This window comes from Protopterus annectens, chromosome 8.part0, assembly GCF_019279795.1.
Source record: "Protopterus annectens isolate FY-2018-M chromosome 8.part0, PAN1.0, whole genome shotgun sequence".
Taxonomy (NCBI): Eukaryota; Metazoa; Chordata; order Ceratodontiformes; family Protopteridae; genus Protopterus; species Protopterus annectens.
This window is the reverse complement of record NC_056741.1, coordinates 1,902,441,609-1,902,463,409: the sequence shown is the minus strand read 5'-3', so window position 1 is coordinate 1,902,463,409 and position 21,801 is coordinate 1,902,441,609.

The following is a 21,801-nucleotide window of genomic DNA, read 5'->3' as shown; positions in this document are numbered from 1 at the left end:
CCAGATATTCACTGCCCCCTTTCCATACAAGCCAACAGTCATCCAGATATCGTCTCCATATGTCTATGTCAGGCAAATACAAATTGTGTGATTCATTGTATATGATATGCTCCTCCACATATCCACATATCCCATGTATAGATCAGCATATATTGGGGCAAAAGATGCCCCCATTGCTGTACCTTGATGTTGAAAATAGAAGACATTTTTAGTAAGAACATGCTCAGCCATGCAAATGAGCAATGTGTTGAAACCCGGGCTGTAGATGTTAATCTTGTTTAACCAAAATTCAAATGCTGTTAATCCAGCCCAATGTGGGATACTGGTGTAGAGTGATTTGACATCCAGGGTACACATCAACCAATGCGGTTCCAATTGAGACTCAGAAACAATTTGTGAGAATTCAGTAGTGTCCTTTAATCTGGCTCTGATATATGGTAAAAGTGGTTTCAAATATTCAGTCAAAAATGCCGACAATGGCTCTGTGAGGGAGCCTTTGCCCGAAACTATAGGTCTGCCTGGTGGCGTGTTTAAAGATTTATGAATTTTGGGCAGTAAGTACAAATATTGTTTTCCAGGATCATTGACCATTAGTTGTTGTTTGGTTTTGAGACTGATAATTCCCACCTCAACTGCTTCCTGTAAAAAATTGTCAATTTCCTTTTTGAAGTTTGGAGTTGGGTCTGTGGGCATGTTCATATAATGCTGGGAGTTAAACAATTGTCTACTTCCCTCAGCCCAGTAATAACTGGAGTCCATGACCACCACTGCCCCACCTTTATCTGCTGGAAGAATGGAAATGTCAGTGTTAGCACTAAGATCCATTAGAGCCTTTTGTTCTGTCTTTGTTAAATTGTGTCTGATAATATTGAGGGAGCCTAGATGGTAATGCAAATCCTTAATCACAGCTTGTTGGAAAATTTTAACATGTTTGTCCATGGGTGGACTGAAGTTAGATTTGTGAAATTTAAATTCAGTAGATCTTTGAGATTGATCCTGTTGGCCGAAAAACAATTTGAGATTAATCTTTCTACAAAAAGATAATATGTCAGATACAAAAATACTTTCATCCACAAAAAAAAAAAAAACAGGGATAAAACCAAGACCTTTATTTAGCAATGTTTCCTCTTCAGATGTTAAAACATGTTTAGAAATGTTATGCACATTTGAATATTCAGGATTTATTTCACTATCGATTGGAAAAGATCCTCTATGGTTTTTACCCCAATGTTTACATCCCCCCCCCGTGCCTCCTACACCTAAAGGGTATTCAGGACCACGGCCCCTCTTGGAATCAGGGGAATCACTAATATATGTGGATTCTGTGTCAGTAGTTGAGGATTCCTCCCCCGAGGTTGTGGTATGTAATATACCTTTTTTCAATATAGAGCTCGGTGTTTTTTTGCGTATTTCAGTAGTGTTTTTCATTCCATCTACAAACCTAACACTTCTGTGTGGCTCAAATGGCCTACCCCTTTCATAGTCCTCCATATCCCTGGAAAACGTATGTAATTTCTTATCTTTCAAAATATTTTCAAAAGTAATCAGTTCCTTTGACAGTCTGCTCAGATTGTCCTTAAAGTTAGTTTGAGCCTCATATTTTTTTCAATTCCTCACATATTTTTTGAACATCACAAATGTTGACCCGAATGGTTCTTTCATAATAAGAAGCTAGAATATTAACAAAAGACATGGATGCCTATTGCTATTCCAGATTCCAATCCCTTAATAATATGTCATCCGGCTTACTAATGGTTGTAGTTTGGTCCTTAAACCCCTCGGGTTATGTTTTGATTTTGAAAAGCTTTGAAAAGCTTTAAATGACAAATATTAGTACGTAAAGTTTTAACCTTCTTGCCAAGCTGAGTGAACAACAAATTACAACCGTCAACTGGATCAATCTGGCTATTCTCCTTAGAGCCATCATTATTAGATTTAATTCCAAATACATGGATATCATCCTTGTCAGCACAAAGCCCTTGGAGCAGTTTATTAAGATCCATGACTATAAGTTGTTAATTTGCTGTAATCAATCCAAAAGACTCAGTTTGTCATCTGTGATGTGAAAATGCCAGAACTAAAAACTATATGACATCTCCTGGGCAGACTGTCAAAGGTGTTGGAAACTATACCCCTTAGTTAAGCCTAGTGGTCTAATGCAATAAGTAGTTATGTAAACACTATTTGAGTCACAGAGAAATGCCAAAAGTTCGCTATATGAGACCGAAGAATGACAATGCAATAGAACTACTAGGTCCAAAAAAGGACACAAGACAATTTCACCCAGACTAAACCAATGAACCATCCAAAACAGAGGTCACTGTTATGAACTAAATTCACAAGTTAAATGTAATTGAGAGTGCTTGCCACTATAAACATAAACAACCCCCTGTATCCAAGACAAAAAAATGGTAACCATAGACTAATCCCCTACAGGTGATGAGCTTTGAAAACACATATGTATGCACATTTCCTTTTTTTCTAATATGTCATAACAATTTCAATTATGCCCATCGAACATAAAGAATCATTGTCCTGAACATAAAAAAATGTACAATGTCAATGTGTGATCCACTTCTAATATAGTGGGTGGAAATCAGGTCCTGTGTCTGTTAGTCACAAATGATATCTGTCGCATATCGTCTACTCAGAGGCGATCTCTGCTTAACATACAAGGCCATGTCAAACCCAGAGCTGTTGGACATGCTACACTTAAAGAAATCCCAATCCCTCAGAGCTACACGCTCCAGGGATCTAAACCTTGTCATCACAATAAACAAAACATGCTGGAGGGATAGGTTCCTGACCCAGAGACTCCCCAGACTCTGGAATAGATTGCCCATACATGTCAAGCAGAGTGCCTCTTTGGACCTCTTCAAGAGGAACCTTGACGATTGGATGGGAGAAAGGAAATTCACCCCAGGGATCACGTCAGTCACCCTGCTAGACAGGGGTCCAGGAAAGTAAATAATGTGGGAAGAAATAGCCAGGGAATTGTTATGGCTAGGCTTGTATAGGTCCTAGGGCTGATAGCCTAGTACCAACCTATGAACCTATGAACCTATGTGTTCTAAATAACTTGCTATTCCCTAAAAAGCCATATATAAGCTGATCAGCAGCAAAAAATAACAGCAAAAAATGAATGCTGTAAAAAAGGGGATTGTTTTAATATTGGTTACTAGATTCCAGTTATCCTAATAGTGAATTGGTCATAAGCATATAAGAAAATCATAAATTCCCCCATAATACCATCCCTGTAAGCAGAATAGGTCCATTGAATGAGGACTAACAAAAAGTCATGACTGTATGGACCCAGTTCCGAATCATGAGCCAGAAAAATGTGAGACAAACACAACAAACCACTTGCACTCGACTCCTGTTTAGGTATCCAATGATGTTTGTGAATCACTATGTATTAGTTCGTAGGTCCATAGAATATAACTGGCACCCACTCAGTACAAGAAGGGAAAAATTAGATAGTTCAGAACGTGCCAATCTATGTCAATTTAATCATCAACCCAAGAAAAAATACTTTTCCAGTCATAAACTGACCATTTTAAGGAGCTGTATGAGAGACAATGGCCAGTCCTTATTCCCTGCTTCTCCAAAAACCTAAATACTCATTGTTGGTAAATGACAAAGGCATAGTTAAACACTAAGCAGAAACATGTATGCCATTAATAGAATTTGTACAAGAATGATAATAGTCCTGGACCAAAATGTATAGTGAACCACATATGTATAAGCAAACACAAAATGGCTTCTTATAACAGTCTGCACTAAACAATTTAGAAACATTAGTCCCTAACCAAAATATGTAATGAACATCGTATGTATAAACAAACAGCAAAATGGCTTCTTGTCATAGTTCTGCACAAAATAGGTGGAAACAGTCCTCTGAAGAGTTTGTAAAATCTCTGTCTACTCCCTATCTTTCGATAGAGCCGTTCTTAATAATCGCCATCCATTCCGATGAGACGTTTAAACAAAAAAATTGCAGTCAAAGTCCCAAAGTACTTCCAAGTTATCCCCGGTTTCGCAAACACATGTTGACACACCAAACCATGTCCCATATAAAAGCCAACCTTGCCTCAATTTTAAAATATCACTTCAAATGTCGGCAAAAGGAGGAATGTTGCTGAGACTCATAAAAATATGTCTGCCAACAAAAAATAATGTCAAAGGACTGCCAAAATCCAAAAAAAAGTTGATAAGTCAGAAAAACATGTTTACTAACCCTTGGGACGTTGTCACTGTATCCTCCTCTGTAAAAAGCAGAAGTAATCTCAGCAAAATGTGGTTAAGTGAGACCTGTGCATATGAAAGATCAAACGACCCCACCGGATACTCAAATAAAATGCTGATTCACAAGAAAGTTTAATCATGCCCATCTGATACTGCAAGAAGTATATCCTGTCAATGACAAAAGTAAAACGCAATAAATCCAATCCAATATACGACCCTGATAGTTGAATCCAACCATACAGATGAAAAGACAAGTCGCAAGTGTGAAACAGACAGATGAAAACGGCTAAGTTGAAAACCAAATAGTGAGAAACTCTCCTCTACTGACATCGAATGCCAGAAAAATGGCTCCTGCTTCAGTGCTTTCAACACCAACAGCCAGCAAGTAACAGTAAGTCAAGAAGAGGCAGGCTAGCAAGTACGGTAGGTGCACAGGCCAAACTAATTTTGGTAAACACGAACAAAAAAAGCCAGCACCTAGGAATAATGAAGCATCCACGTTTATTGGAACCAGACTGGTTTCAGCATAAAGCTTTTATCAGTGGTACATCACAGATAGCAGTTCAAACCCTGCAATAAATACCTGATCCAATTAAATATCCATGACATCATTTCCTGTTCAAAATAAAACAAAGTTATTGTGATACCAAAACCTAGGCACAAAAAATCATATTCAACCACATAAAAAGTTAATAGAACTTATAATGCACTTGTACTAGTGATTGAAAAGTACCATTTATAATTCACTGTTAGAAAATTATGATGCACTATGCACCATGCATTTAGTTCAACCTAGTGGTATCCGACACATGATGGGAAGGGGAAATTATTATAATTTATCATTTAATCCCGGTGGAAAAAGACCACCCAGTTTTACAATCCATTTCCTTTCCTTCATGTTTACTATATTATGCCACCCTGTTTTAAAGGATCTATTACCTGATACTTTGTCAATGACTATAAAAGAAAATTTCCCTGTATGGTGAATCAGTGAATGTCTGTAGAGAGCATTGATGGCTATGACATTCCTACTGTCCCCTAAATGTTCTGACATTCAAAATCTGAGTTATCTAGAAGTTTGGCCCACATAAAAAGCTTGACAAGTGCAAGTGGCCAAATATATGACCCAGTCTGTTCCTATATGACCCAGTCTGTTCCACAGATGGTGAAGCAGTTGATGTTATACAATACAGCACATTGTGTATAAGAACTGGGACCTAATATCAGCTGACGCTAATGTAAGGGATAATGTACCCAGTAGGCCCATGATTATATTTAAAAGGGGCTTAAATCTAAAATCCATTTTGGAGCAAAAGAAAACTAATAACACTAGAATAAAAGGCATGTTTAAATGTGAATAATGCCCCTATTGCAAACATGTTAGCACAGGGCTCTCCTTCACAGTCAGGGATATGAGATTTTCTTGTATGGGTAGATTCAACTGTAATACTAGAAGCATCATCTACCTGGCTAAGTGTAAAACATGCCCTGTTTTTTACATAGGTTAAATCAGACAGGAGAGTTAGAGACAGGATGTATGGACACATATGCAGTCAAGAACAAAAAAGTTGAGAATGCCCTGGCCAAGAATATTATCAATTTCCTAGAACATATTTTTGAATTTAGAGTAAAGTTATCAATACTTTTGCAAAGCACACACAAAGATAAAGTTATCAATAGTATTAGGGGTGGCCCAACCTCCTTACGACTGGAAAGATGTGAACTATTGTGACAGCTCAGATGTGATGCATTTAGATACCCTGGTGTCAATGAAATGTGCTCTATAGCATGTATACTGAAACTAAAGAGCCTTAGCAGCAGATAAGAAAATGTTATGCCATCGTATATCTCTATATATGTATATATATATATATATATATATATATATATATATATATATATATATATTTTTTTTTATGATATATTTTCATATTGAAGTATTACATACTTAGAATTTTCACTATTATAATTCAAACTAGGAGCCATAGTCAAGTCCCCAGATGGCGTGGACATCCTACAGAAGGGCCTTGTTGAGACAGATGCCTGGTGTCAGAGCCATGGCTGCAAGCTCAATGCCAAAAAGTGCAATGTCATCCCCTTTGGTAAAAACTCTGTACCCATGAACTACCACATAGGCAGCAATCTACTTAATACTGAATGTGTGATAAGAGACCTTGGGATCCAGGAGGACAGTAGTCTTTCCTTTGATAGTCACATCGCCACAGTAGTCAGGAAGTCCTTCTACGTGGCACACCTTATCATAAAAGGGTTCTCATCCAGGAAAAAAGAGATCATTGTTCCCCTCTACTCGACACTCATTAGACCCATTATAGAGTACAACGCCCCTTTTGGAATGTACCTCACAAGACATCTGCAGCAGCTGGAAAGGCCACAAAAGTACCTCACAAAGAGGATTACTGGCCTCAAACAAATGCCCTACACTGACCGCCTCAAAAAACTCCAGCTTTACTCCATAGCATATCGCCTACTCCGAGGTGATCTCTGCCTAACATATAAAGCTATGTCAAACCCAGAACTTTTGGACATGCTACACCTAAAGAAATCCCAATCCCTCCGAGCTACATGCTCTAGGGACCTAAACCTTGTCACCACAATAAACAGGACATGCTGGAGGGATAGATTCCTGTCCCAGAGACTTCCAATACTCTGGAACAGGCTACCCATCTATGTCAAGCAAAGTTCTTCATTAGCACTCTTCAAGAAAAATCTTGATTAGTGGATGGGAAATAGGAAATATACCCTGGGGATCACTTCTCTGTCTCTGCTCGACAGTGGCATAGGAAAATAACTTTCTTGGGTTGGCTAGGCTTACGTAGGCCCTTGAGCCGATAGCCTAGTACCTACCTATGAACCTATGAACCTATGAATCAAGCATTTTGTGGATGGGATTAATTACACATTCATTTAGCAGCAATATCTGTTTACATATTGTTATACATTTTCACAAATTTTTCTATATTTTCATGCATTATCATACATTTTTATACATTTTTATACACTGATACATATTGTTTGTGATTTTAAATGTAATATGTTTTTATAGTCATAATTCTGTATATTTATTTCAAATATTCATGTATTAATTAATTTATATCATGTTATAACAGGAGTCTACTGTATAATACACACATTCATCACGATGTTTCTTATATTTTATTGGATCTAGTCTATGCATAGAGTATATAATTGCATTTTTTGGACATTAATTATTTAATTAACCATGTGATGTAATTTAATTAGGGATGCATCTTGGGAGGAAGCATTTAAATGATTGGTTTATGCATTGTTTCTACTTTTGTCTGAAGAAGTACAGGTATTATCCCGTACAAAAACGCTTACTTTTATCAGGAATAAATTTTCACTTTGAGTGCTCCTTGAGTCAGTGCCATTTTTGTTTATATGTCAACCAAGCAGGACACATAGCAACAGGCTCATGGACAACACTAGACAGAAGCATGCACAGTCATGGACAGTATCATAATAATACCATCATTAATCTGTGTCATTGACATAAAATATGTGATTGTGACTTATTATACATGTTCTGCATGAACATACTTGTACAACTGTACTGATTATTTAGTAATCTATAAAGGTAATCAACCACACCTTCCTCAAAAATTACAAATTTTTGAAGGGATTAAAAGTGACAATGTTACCCCTATAGTTTATAATACAAACAATCCTGGCTAATTGAGAGGTTTGCATGACATATATAGGCCACAATCCACAATTGCAAGAATGTAACCTATGACATCAATGTTGTCAATGAGCTATGTCTTTACTGGAACATGTATAACACATGCTTGTTGTATAACACCTTGAAAGGAATCTTGCACTGTCAACTCCTAATGGTTATGCATCTCAAAGAATACTTATGTATGAATAAAAAATATGTGTGGAAGCTCACTGTGGCAAAGGTGATACACTTGAGCAAATCATCTCTGGAAGATGTGTTGTGGGGTATATGCAAAAGGGTGCATTGCACTCAATTATTGGTGTAACAAGGGCTGAGAACAATGGGGCTACAATGTTCTTTGATGTGGATGGCCTGCCTATACTCAGGAGTTGTGCTACATACAAGGGATTTGTCACCACTGTGGTAACACGGTGGAAGCTCCCCTTTATATCTACTTGAGTATGGAGGTCATGTTGCACTTGGTCTTCTCATAGGGGTGTGCTGTAGTATTGTAATTAGCTTGTGTATTTGCTTTCATAAAGAAACTGTTCATGGTTTTTGTTCATCTACTGTGTCTCCATGGCTCTGGCAGCAATCCTTTGACCGTGTTAATAGTTTCTGCATTATACTAATACCATTCTTTGATTCAATGATTGTCCACAATTTGCAGTCATCCACAAAACTGTTTAGACAAAGGACGTGTAAGTTTGTCCTGACTTTTGAAACTTAAATGCTGAAAATGAAAGGGCCAAGTGCAGAATCCTAAGTTACAGACCTGGCAACTGGACTCTATTAGAGGTAACTTCATACACTTCAACATTACGTGTCCTGTATGTGATCCATTTGTCTACTGACTTGGTGACGTTGGTGTTTATGGGATTATAGTATCATAAGAGGTTACTAGGCTAATGGCCCTAGGACCCTTACAAGCCTAGCCAAGAGTTTACCCCAAAAAGAACCTCAGTCAGCACCTGCCACCCCTGTCAGTGAGGGACACAGGTGGTACCCCTGGGACAAATTTGTGGTTCCTATCCACTCATCAAGGTTGCACTTGAAGAGAGTCAGCAAGGTACTCTGTTTAACGTGCATGGGAAGTCTATTCTAGAAATGGGGCAGCATCTGAGAGACAAACCTGTCTCTCCAGCAGATTTTGTTGATGTTGCATATTACATTCAGTTTTTTTCAGCGGGTAGTGCGTGAGGAGTTAGACTTATGGATATGAAGCATCTCTAGTAGGGCAGGGTCTGAGATTGCCATGTAGGTGAGATACAGATCACCCCTGAGAAATCTGTATGACACTGAGTAGAGTGATAGTGATTTGAGCCTGTCTGCATAGGACAGGTGTTGGAGGCCATAGATTTTCTTTGTGAGGTATTTCAGTGGCCTTCCAGTTGATGCAGATGTTTGGAGAGGTACATCACAAACGTGACATTATACTCAATTATTGGTCTAATGAGGGACGAGTATAGAGAGGTAATAACCTCCTTTTTTCTGGATGCAGTCCCTTTACTTATGAGATGAACCAATTAAAAGTCTTTTCTGACCACTGCCACTACATGATGGGCAAACGAGAAGTTGTTATCAACCTGAGTGCCCAGGTCTCTCACTACAGGTTGTCTGCTCAGGGGATTGCCGTTGATGTGGTAATCAGTACAGGTCATGTTTTTGCCACATGGTATGATTATACTTTTTTTGCATTTAGCTTGAGGCCATGACTTTTGTACCAGTCATTAGTTGCTGTGAGACCCTCTTGCAGTATGTTAACATAATTTGGGGAGTCAATGACAGCACCCAACTTACAGTCACCTGCAAACTTGGTCAGCTACAGGCCTTTTGTTTTTGCCTGGACCTCTGACAAATAGATGCCAAACAGTAGGGATCCCAGGACAGATCCCCAGAAAACTCCAGTAGTGACAGGTCTGCTATCAGAGGTGAAGGTGACTATTTTGACTTTTAGGGTCCCATCAGTGAGCCAGATGGCCACCCACTTGATGAGACAGGGATTTACTCCAAGTTGTATTAGCTTTTCAATGATGCCCGAGTGTGCGGTTGTGTCTAAGGCTTTGGCCAAGTCATAGTAAACTGTGTACTGACTTGAGACAGTTTCTATGTAACTGGCTGTGGATTTCTGTCAAATGCCTTGGCCAGGTCAAGTTACATGTAATGATAGTCATGCATGCTTTTGGAAACTTTCTTGAAGAAGTCAAACAGATTTAAAAAACTTGCTGTAGACTAAAGAAATCAAACATGGGTTTGGTACACAGTCATGTGATTAACTGTGCCCTTTTTGATAAGGTCCATGATGACTCAGTGGTCCGCCCCACAATGATCAGGAATATGAGTCTATCAGTCCCTACATCAGGTGATGGTCCCCTCCTGTTCAGATGTATGACTGTTGTACACTCTTCTGCAAGAACATAGGCTGTTTGGAGGCTATGTTTAAGTAGGCATCCAACTGTGTCTCTTAGGTCAGGTTTAAGTCACATTATAGGCAACCTGGGATGCTGTCAGGACCCATTGCTTCTGTGTTTTTAGCCTTAGAGAGTGCACAGATAAGCTGCTCTCCTGAGAAGATAAACTGAGTAATGTTTGCATGTATACTGTGGCTGATGGCCAGTGGTGACATGGAGGTGAAGTGTGAGACAAACTGTCAGCTAGCAGATTGTCTATTTTCTCTAGTTGAGTATGTCTGGTGGCATCCACAAACAACTGTGAGCTTAGTTGTGTATTCTCCTTAACATTTTGTGCTTATTTAAATAAATGATTTCTGACAACACCTCCAAATACAACCTTGATTATGCATCACCTGCCACACAATGGTGTTGTTCACACAGTCATACAACTTTACCAGTGTCACATAATTACATCAGTTGCACAACATATGACTATATGTGTTTCATGGGAAAGCTGTGTTTGATCAGCCTGATGCCAAATAAGGACACATTACAATTAAGTTAGTTGTGGCTCATGCAGAAAATTTACTGGCAAAAATGCTGAGAGTAATACAATGGTTTTGCTGACCACCCAAATAATCCTTGGGAATAGCAACTCAGTTGTACATACAATGAATTCCACAAGGTTGAAATTGAATCAAAACATGATATTTTTGTGTAAATCACAGCATGACAACATATGGATGAAACAATACTTACATGCCAATGTAATCAGTATGACATTGTACTGATGTATATCACAGAGCATTTATACTGTCAACAGTTCTTAGGGGCCATATTACTGTAGCTGTTATAGAAGGAACATGTGTTGAAATGGCAGCAGCAGCCATCATACATTACCTCTCATCACAGGTTGTAATACATTCTTAGAGGCTTACCATACATATGCACCTCAACATAGCACATGTTGATGATAGCAACATTGACATGTGAAATTTTGATAGGGTCATAGGTTATTACTAAGCTAATGGTCAACATCACATAAAATACTAGACATTATTGTAACATTTAAAGCAAACTCACTATATTTATATGATGGATGATAGTAAGGCTATGTTTGTATGTGTGTATTTCTTTGATTGCATTACATATTGCCTCTCTCCATATATGATGTGCACCACCCCATGGCAAAATTATCAATCGCACATCTAGTGATCTGGAGATGGCATGCAGAGTCTTATAGAAGGACTCTGCTTTATGATGTGTGTATGCATTTTTGACATGAGGACATCCTCCACTTCTCTGCCGGAAGGCTGTCATATGGCCAGAGGGAAAACGGCACTGCTGGATGCATGGGGCTGCATTAAAGTATCTCTTATGTGGTATTGAAATGAAAAGCAATTCAAAATATCATACAATGACTGTAATGTACCACCAACTACACACACAACAGTAGACTGGGTCTGATTTGACCACTGCACCAGTGTAGGTATAAAAGCCTAAAGTTACAATGTAACAATAGCACCACCACATATGTCTTACTTTACCACTACCACATTGCACTTTATGGAGCATGATAGCATCATTGTATGCTGAGAAGAACATGTTAGGACAAGTGCCTGACATGGATGTGGAGTCACATCTCAGGGTAAAATTGTCTCAAAAAAATTATTTGAATGGATACACACTCCGGTTGCCTACTGTCAGATTAGAACCCCTAAACATCTAGTTACAGAAGCTGGAAAACACAATAGTCAACATTACCATCACAGCACAAGTTTGACTTGAACACTGTCAGTGTGCACTTTTTACAAGATGACATCATCAATGTATGTTACAAGACGATGTTCAGAGGAGTGTCTGACATAGCTGTGAACTCACATTTCATTCTAAAATTGTCACCATACTGATTTTTGAATGAACAAACACACACACACACACACACACACACACACACACACACACACACACACACACACACACACACACACACACACACACACACACACACACACACACACACACACACAAAACCAGTTGAACACGGTGAGACAAGAAACTCTTAACTAACTATACACAGAATACAGCAATTAATGCAAGGGCCACAGAATAACTCTGTTTTTTTAGTGTCAGACAACACTTCATAGTTGAAGACATCTGCAACATATGTTTGTGAGAAGAAACTGGTAGTAAGAGTGTCTCGCATGCTGTTCTAAAATGGTGTTTTGAATGTGAATTAACTGAACACAAGCACACATGCATACACTCACACAAGCTGACCACAATAAAACTAAAACCCCTACCTAATTATCTAAGAACATGGTACTTAATGCAAGAGCTACACCACAAGTTTGTCTTTATAGTGTCAGACAACACTTTATAGCTGATGACATCTACAATGTATGTCTGTGAGAAGAAACTGGTAGTAAGAGTGTCTCACATGCTGTTCTAAAATGGTCTTTTGAATGTGAATTAACTGAACACAAGTGTGTGCGAACATGCACACACACACACACACACACACACACACACACACACACACACACACACACACACACACACACACACACACACACACGCTGACCACAGTGAAACTAGAACCCCTGCCTAATTATCAGAGAATAGAGTACTTAACATAAGAGCCACAGCATAAGTCTGGCTTTTACAGTGTCAGATAACACAGTGTATGTTTGTGAGAAGATGAGAGTAGGAGTGTCTCACATGCTGTTCTAAAATGGTCTTTTGAATGTGAATTAACTGAACACAAGTGCGTGCAAACACACACACACACACACACACACACACACACACACACACACACACACACACACACACACACACACAGAGCCACACACACACACATACACACACGCTGACCACAGTGAAACTAGAACCCCTGCCTAATTATCAGACAATAGAGTACTTAACATAAGAGCCACAGCATGACTGGCTTTTACAGTGTCAGATAACACAGTGTATGTTTGTGAGAAGATGAGAGTAGGAGTGTCTCACATGCTGTTCTAAAATGGCCTCTTGAATGTGAATTAACTGAACACAAACACACATAAGTTGACTGCAGTGAGACTAGAACATCTACCTAACTATCTAAAGAACACAGTACTTAACCCAAGTGCCACAGCACAAGTCTGACTTTTCCACTGCTGTTGGACAATTTATAGTGGGCAACATCATCATTAGATGTTTCAGAGGAGAGAAGATGTTGACAGGCCTGTATGAAAAGAATGTGTAGGCATGTATGACTGTCTAAATATTTGTTCTCTATGGAACTGGATTTCTGGCAGTAGGATACAGACTTACACACTTCTGATTACACAAAACACATACAGACATACACATGCCAGTTGACTGCATTGAAATTAGAATCCCTACGTAGCTAGTTGCACCATCTAGAAAACTCAGTACTTAACACAAGCTCAACAGCACAAGTCTGACGTTTGTATTGCTGCTGGACAATTTATAGTGGATGACATCATCACTGGATGTTTGAGATAAGATGCTGGGAGGTCTGTATGAAATGGATATGTAGGCATGTATGACTGTCTAAATATTTGTTCTCCATGGGACTAGATTGCTGACAGCAGGATACAGACTTATGCTGTTCTGACTACACACACACACACACACACATAGTTGACTGCAGTGACATTAGAACCCCTACCTAATTAGTTACACCAGCTAGAGAACTCAGTACTTAATTCAAGCACTAAAGCACAAGTCTGAATTTTACACTGCTGCTGGACCATTTATAGTGGATATCATCATCATTGGATGTTTGTGAGAAGATGTTAGAAGGCCTGTATAAACTAGCTGGGTAGGATGGATGACTATCAAGATATTATTTCTGCATGGGAGTGGATTGCTGATAGTAAGATAAAGACTCATCCATCTGGCTATGCGTGCACACTTACACATACATAGAAACACATACATAATGTGGATGCTGTGGTAATTTAATCCACACGTATGTATTTTGTTGCCATCCACAGAACAATGATTGCACCATCCCTGAGTATATTTTTGCCTTCTCATGGGCATCTTTATAGATGATGTAATCATCATTATATTATGTTGAGCTTTGGCCGGCTAAGATCTAGCTGTATTCAACTGGACGTATAAGAGAATTTAAGTACTTTTTATCTGCACTTTTTACAAATAATACAGCATTTTAATTAATTTATTTGTGTTGCATTGAATATTAACTGAACTAGAAATTTTGACTCTGTTTTTTCAGTTAGTGTTTGCTAGATTTTATTGCCTGTTAGAATTCCTGCATAGACAGTGATTGCAGTCGGGGGTAGTCTCATTCATTGATATCCTGTTACTGCCTATTTAAGTGGTACATTTTGGAATATTTTCTGCTTAAAACCTGAGCTTTGGCCGGCTAAGATCTAGCTGTATTCAACTGGACTTATAAGAGAATTTAAGTACCTTTTATCTGCACTTTTTTCAAATAATACAGCATTTTAATTGATTTATTTGTGTTGCACTGAATATTAACTGAACTAGAAGTTTTGACACTGTTTATTTCAGTTAGTTGCCCACCCATGCTCCCTGGTTTTGTTTTGGTGCTAATCTTGGTGGCTTTGAAATTGCCCGCCCCTCTTGTAAATTTGTGTTTGGATACTCCTTCTGGGCCCATCTCATTTGCTCACTCAACTGAGTGCAGTGAGATCATATTCTGATTTCAGGCACCCCTCCTGTGTACAAAGAGAGCATCTGGGAAAGAAAAAAAAAATTAACTTGTTTCCTGCATTGACTGTAAGTGGTCTAGACTGTTTGTAAGCTTCTGAGCCCCCAAGCCTTTCTGTATTGGAGGGAAGCCTTCTAGCTTAATTTTGTCTCTTAGAACTAGTCAGTGTTCTAGTTTCAGCACTCAAATCTGTTTCTTTAAACTCAGCACTTGTTCAGAACTCGTAAGCACTAAATAAGCTGCAAATTACTACAGCACTCAACTTTTCTCACTTGTCTAGAGGAAAGCAGTTTTTAGAACTTAATAAATAAGCACCTATCCAGGCATGTCTAAGGGTCAGCTCCCGGTGATTTCTCCTGTCTACCTGATTAATCTGGGCATCTTGGGGCAATGCAACAATTGCCTCATGTACACAGACAACCCTCTCCTCCTACCACCCAACACAACAACCTGTGAGAGATGCACTTATATAGCCAAACTGGAAGCAAAGCTCTCTTCACCCAAGACTGAACAAGACAGTCAAGAGGAGAAGGTAAACACTTGCACCACACCACACTCATCACATAGTCCCTCAAAACCTACACCACCAAAACACACACATAGAAACACAAAACACACACCTACATTTGCGAAGGGTCTCAATAAAAACCTGCCCAAGCATCAGGGATCTCCAAAGCAAAAACACAAACAAACTCCACACCCAATACAACCTAAATGACACATAGCCCACAAACTTATTGTGCCACTCAACCACAGCCCATAAGACATAACATACCCAACACTCTAGTCATAGATGACTCTATAATCAGGCGCACTGATGTTCCACTCACTAGGCTAAATAAGGAGAAAGTTACTGTCAGCTGCCTGTCAGGTGCCAGGATCCACCACATAATGCACGCACTCAGGTCACTCCACAACAAGTACAAATATGACACTGTCATTGTCCATGTTGGTGTGAATGACCTGAAATGTACCTCCCTGGACTACATGAAAAGAGACATGGAGGAGATCTCCAATCTTGTAGCTCAGGCAGGTATGACCCTAGCACTGAATAGCATCCTGCCATCACCCAGAACGATACCACAGTACAAGGACAAAATGCTTGACTTCAACAATTGGCTAAGCTTCTGGTATCATTCTAAGGGGATCCAGTATTTGTCTGCCTGGGACGACATGATCAACAGACCACGATGCTTTGCCAGAGATGGCCTGCACCTGTTGCCCTTGGGATTCTGGATACTGGCTAAGGCTCCTGCCACCCCTATAGTGCCTTTTTTAGGCAAGGTTCAAATGACAAATTCACCACCATAACAGGTACAAGCAAGCAAAATCTGAGGGTAATGCTACTCAATGCTAGAAGTCTAAACCTCAAAATACATTCACTCGAGGCACTCCTTAAAATAGAGAACATCGACATCTGTGCAGTGACAGAGACCTGGTTCAAAGCTCCAGAGAGCTCCCCTGCATTACCAGGCTATAATTCGTACCACACCTTTCAGCCACCTAACCAGGAACAAAGCACTAAAGGTGGAGGTGTGTCCATATTCATTAAGGATGTCCACACCTCCAGGCTAGTTGCTCAGCATAATGCATCCAAGATTATCCAAGTGCAACTAAGTTTGGGCAAGACCGCAATCCAAATTGTAGCTTGATACAGAACCCCCCCACCATGCCTCAGGATTCCCACTCCTCATTTCTTGATACACTGGAAAGTATTTGGGTACAACCCAACACCCTAATAATGGGGGATTTCAACTACCTCACCATTAACTGGAAAAACTACTCATATACCAACTCTTTTGCTCAACGTTTTCTGGAATTCATAAATTCCAACACCTTGGACCAACTTATTCACACCCCCACCAGGGGCAGCAGTATCCTAGACCTGGTCATTGCTAACATGGGCAACCGGTGTTCCACACCAGAGGTCAATTCCTCGTTGGTCAGATCCAACCACAAGCTAACCACCCTAGACATCCTGCCTCCACCCCCCCAATTAGGGAAACCACCGTAAAAAACTTCTCCAATGCCAACTTCACACTTCTTAAGACAGAAGTGGCAAACTTCATGACACCAAGGCAGATGGACAATAGAGGTATAACTGCTGAATCCTACACAAATGCACTTTATAAGCACTTACACGAGTGCATGGACCATGCTATCCCTAATAGAACCAAGATACTATCCTCCAAAAAAAGGAAGGCAATCTGGTGGTCCTCTGCCATAAACAAACTCTACAACAGAAGAAAGAAACTGTTGCAAAAAAGAGTAAAATCCCATGACTGGAGGAACTCCCTTGTCAACCTCAGTAAGAAGCTGAGATCCCTCATAAAATCCTCCAAAGCTAGTTACAAAAACAAAATTACCACTGACTCTAAAGACAACCACAAAGCATTCTATAGCTATGTCAAGACTCTCAATGGCAACACTCAGGTCTGCTCTGAGTTACAGCACAATGGCACTAAATATACAGAACCAACTGATATTGCCAACATCCTCTCACACCCTAGAGGGCCCATCTCTATATCGGAAGAATGCAAAGTTCCTGTAATCACAGCTGCACAGGTAAAAACACACTCTCCAAAGCCAAGAACACAGCATCCATGGGACCTGACAATATCCCAGGCTGCATTCTACATGAACTACAGAATGAATTGGCACCCTACCTAAGTACCATGTTCAATCATAGCCTCACCTCAAGCTTTGTGCCCACTGAATGGTGCACCATGTTGGTTATCCCACTCCACAAAGGGGGAGCCACGACGGACCCTGGGAACTACCACCCCATTAGCCTGATGAGCCTGGACTGCAAGGCCATGGAACGTATCATCATGGAACTCATAAACAAAGACATTGGTAATCTCCAAACTCTGGACCCTACCCAGTTTGGGTTTGTAAAAGGCAGATCATGTCTCCTAAACCTGATTGACTTCTTTGAAGAAGTCACCAAAGCCATAGATGAGGGTAAGGTGGTTCACACAGCTTATCTAGATCTCGCCAAGGCTTTCAACACCATCCCCCACTCTGGAATTATAGATAAGCTCACTAAACTAAGTATAAATCCCTATGTCACAAGATGGGTTGGCAACTGGCTCAAGGACAGAACCCACACTGTGAAAGTAGCAGACTCCAAAGCCGACTTCAGACCAGTGACAAGTGGAGTACCACAGGGTTCAGTCCCGGGCCCTCTCCTGTTTGGTATCTACTTCTCTGAAGCACAGGCTAACACAGTAGGTCTTTGGCTAACAACGTTTGCAGATGACTGCAAACTAGGAGCCATAATCAAAACTCCTAACAATGTGGACATACTACAAAAGGGCCTCACTGAGACAGATGCCTGGTGTCAAAGCCATGGCCTGAAGCTCAATGCCAAAAAGTGTGTTGTCATCCCCTTTGGTAAAAACTCTGTACCCATGAACTACCACATAAGTGGTAATCTATTTAACGCTGAAAGTGTGATAAGAGACCTTGGGACACAGGTGGACAGTAGTCTCTCCTTTGATAATCACATCGCCACAGTGGTCAGGAAATCCTTCTATGTGGCTCACCTCATCACAAAAGGTTTCTCATCCAGAAAAAAAGAGGTCATTGTTCCCCTCTACTCATCACTCATTAGACCCATTATAGAGTACAATGCCCCTTTTGGTATGTACCTCACAAGACATCTACAACAACTGTTAAAGCCACAGAAATACCTCACAAAGAAGATTACTGGCCTCAAACAGATACCCTATGCAAACCATCTAAAAAAACTCCAGCTTTACTCCGTCGCATATCGCCTACTCAGAAGCGATCTGTGCCTAACATACAAAGCTATGTCAAACCCAAAGCTGTTGGACATGCTCCACTTAAAGAAATCCCAATCCCTCCGAGCTACACGCTCTAGGGACCTAAACCTTGTCACCACAATAAACAGAACATGCTGGAGGGATAGATTCCTATCCCAGAGACTTTCCATACTCTGGAATAGACTACCTATCTATGTCAAACAGAGCTCCTCATTAGCACTCTTCAAGAAAAATCTTGATGACTGGATGGGAAATAGGAAATTCACCCCAGGGATCACTTTTGTGGCTCTGCTCGACAGGGGCACAGGAAAATAATTTTATTGGGTGGTGAAAGTTAAGGTCCCTTTTTGGCTAGGCTTATATAGGCCCTAGGGCTAATAGCCTAGTACCTACCTATGGACCTATGAACCTATGTGGGTAACATATCCTGTTGTGAGAGTGGTGTGCAACATGTAGATTTTGTATGTCGTATTATGTTTTCAATGTGCAGGTATATGTTAAAAGAGAGCTTCTCAAACTAGATGGAAAAAGCTGTCAGGAATGCAGCTGTTTCTCAGCATGTTGTGTACATTACAGAGTTATTGTCACATACAGACACACACATGTTTTGTGATCAGCATGGATGCACCTGTGTATGTATATGTATTCATATTTGTGAATAATTGGTGTCCATGTTAATACATGTATAAGACAAACTTAATGTGTGTTGTCAGTATAAAGGTTTAGATAATATAACAATGCAGGTGTTCTGTTTATTTCTGTAGTGCAGTTGACATTTAGGAACTTCTACTGATCCACCCATTTTCAAGTGAATGGGTGCAGGTCACACAAGAGTCTAAGTAAATATGTGTTCAGTCAGTAACAAGTGTCTTCCTTTTAATAGTGTTTTTACATAGATTATAATGGGATGAAGAGTAACATGGCAGTAAATATACTAATTCATGTCAATCAGCTCTTCCCATACTGCACCGCTAACCAACTGGTTTGTGAAATTGATGGCAAAGTGCTTGCGAGTGCAAGATTCCCATTTAATAACTAGTGCTTGAACTTGAGAAGTACTTATGCATATGAACTAGGGTAAAAAATAGCTGACAGATGCTATGGTGCTTATAATGAAGTTGATATTGAAAATGTGTCATAAATTTTATGACATTAAGGACTATTAGAACTGCTTTCCCCGTTTGCGTGTAGTTAAGAGCCAAGCAAACATGATACTTTGTTTTATTGAGAAAATACTAACAGTTCTTTTGGTTTGCCTTCCTCCATGCAAACTTTCTAGGTGGAGAGGTGTGGCAGTCAACACTTTGGACAGTACTGTAATACAACACCTGTTGCGTAGCTGTTTCCATGGCAGCAGGTATAACAGCAGTGACATGCTATTTTGAGCACAGATGATACAGAGTTCAAATCCAGCTCAATATAATTTTAACATATGTATTCAGGATAGAATTAAATAATATATAAATAAATAATAATAATAAAAATACATGTCATAATTTGAAGGACGGGTTCCTATCCCTTTGTCAAATCACTATTTAGCAAAATGCCTCTTCATCAAACAACTATGCATAAAAAGCACTAATTGTCAAACTAACTTTTCAGTGAAAACCTTCCTATGGCAAAATGATGGTTGGCCACCATCTGAAATTTGCCCTTTTCCCCACTGTAATTTGATCTTGGAGTTGGTATATTTAGTTAACAAGGGTCAACCTGCGTAGGTATTAAGTTTTTTTTTTTTTTTTACAATCACTAGGGCAGACTACCATCAGTTTGCCCTAGGAAAGCTTTAAAACAAGTGTCTTTATTCTGCTTTAACTGTGTGTTTCCTTTGTGCAGTGAGCATAAGCAGCACTGGGCAGAGGTAACCACAACACACCATAGGAAGTGAAGAGCCATTCACCATCACTCAGCATTGGTGTGCAATACCAAACTCTGCATAAATGCAAAGGACAAAACGTGAGGGGCTTTATTAGGGATTTATTATTTATGTGTTTGGTGTGTTGTGTGATTCTATTTTTTGACCAGATAAAAGGTTTGAAAATGGGGTAGATAGGTAAGTGGTGAAATGGGGACAAGCAGGGGGAAGAACAAAGGGGAAGCAATATAGGAATGTGCAGGAGGGAATTAGGAAAGAACCATAGCTATCCACTTCTTCAACGGTATAAAATGAACATGGATAGAATATTGGATGCATTTGGACTGTCACAGCAACAAAGATGGGTGACAACAACACAGTCATGTTGTATACCAAATTGAGCTGAATCAAATGTGTTGAGAATACACAAGTGTGGAGAGCTATGTATAGGACAATATTGTTTGGGACAGGTGCCCATTGTTTTATTTAATTTCAGTAAGAGAGGTATGTTGGGTAAGTATGTCAGGGTCAGATAAGCAGGACAGATGAGGATGCAGTTGCAGACAAATAGGACAAATAACATAGAGACAGGGATAGTGAGGGACACAAAAGGTTAGGGAACACCTTGATTGTGGATATGGAGGGGACATCAGATGCCCATTCACATCAAACATGGGGACAGTGAGAATGTAGTTCATACCCACAGAATTGGCATCCCCATCTCTGTCCTGGCTTGCTGTTAGAGTGCTTGACATTTTCTTTTTCCCAGCATTCCAGTGAGCATCTTCTTCATCCGGCTGTGGCATGTACCAATATTACTTTCCACAACCTCATGCACCATGCCTGGCATCTCCTGGCGGGTGACAAAATCCCCACCTCCACCAATACCCTGGGGAGTACCAGTGCACCATCTGTTGGGGTAATGCTACCTGATATTGAGGCCCCAGGTAGTGCAGGGACTACAGGGCAGTACTGCCAGGCTGGTTCCCAGATGTGCTGCTTGTCAGTGCAGCAGCCATTGGAGGGGTGAGAGGGTTGAGCCACACTGTTTGGCCTACCTCCCTGTGTTGAAAATCATGTTGTGAGTTGTCAAAAATGAATGACATCAG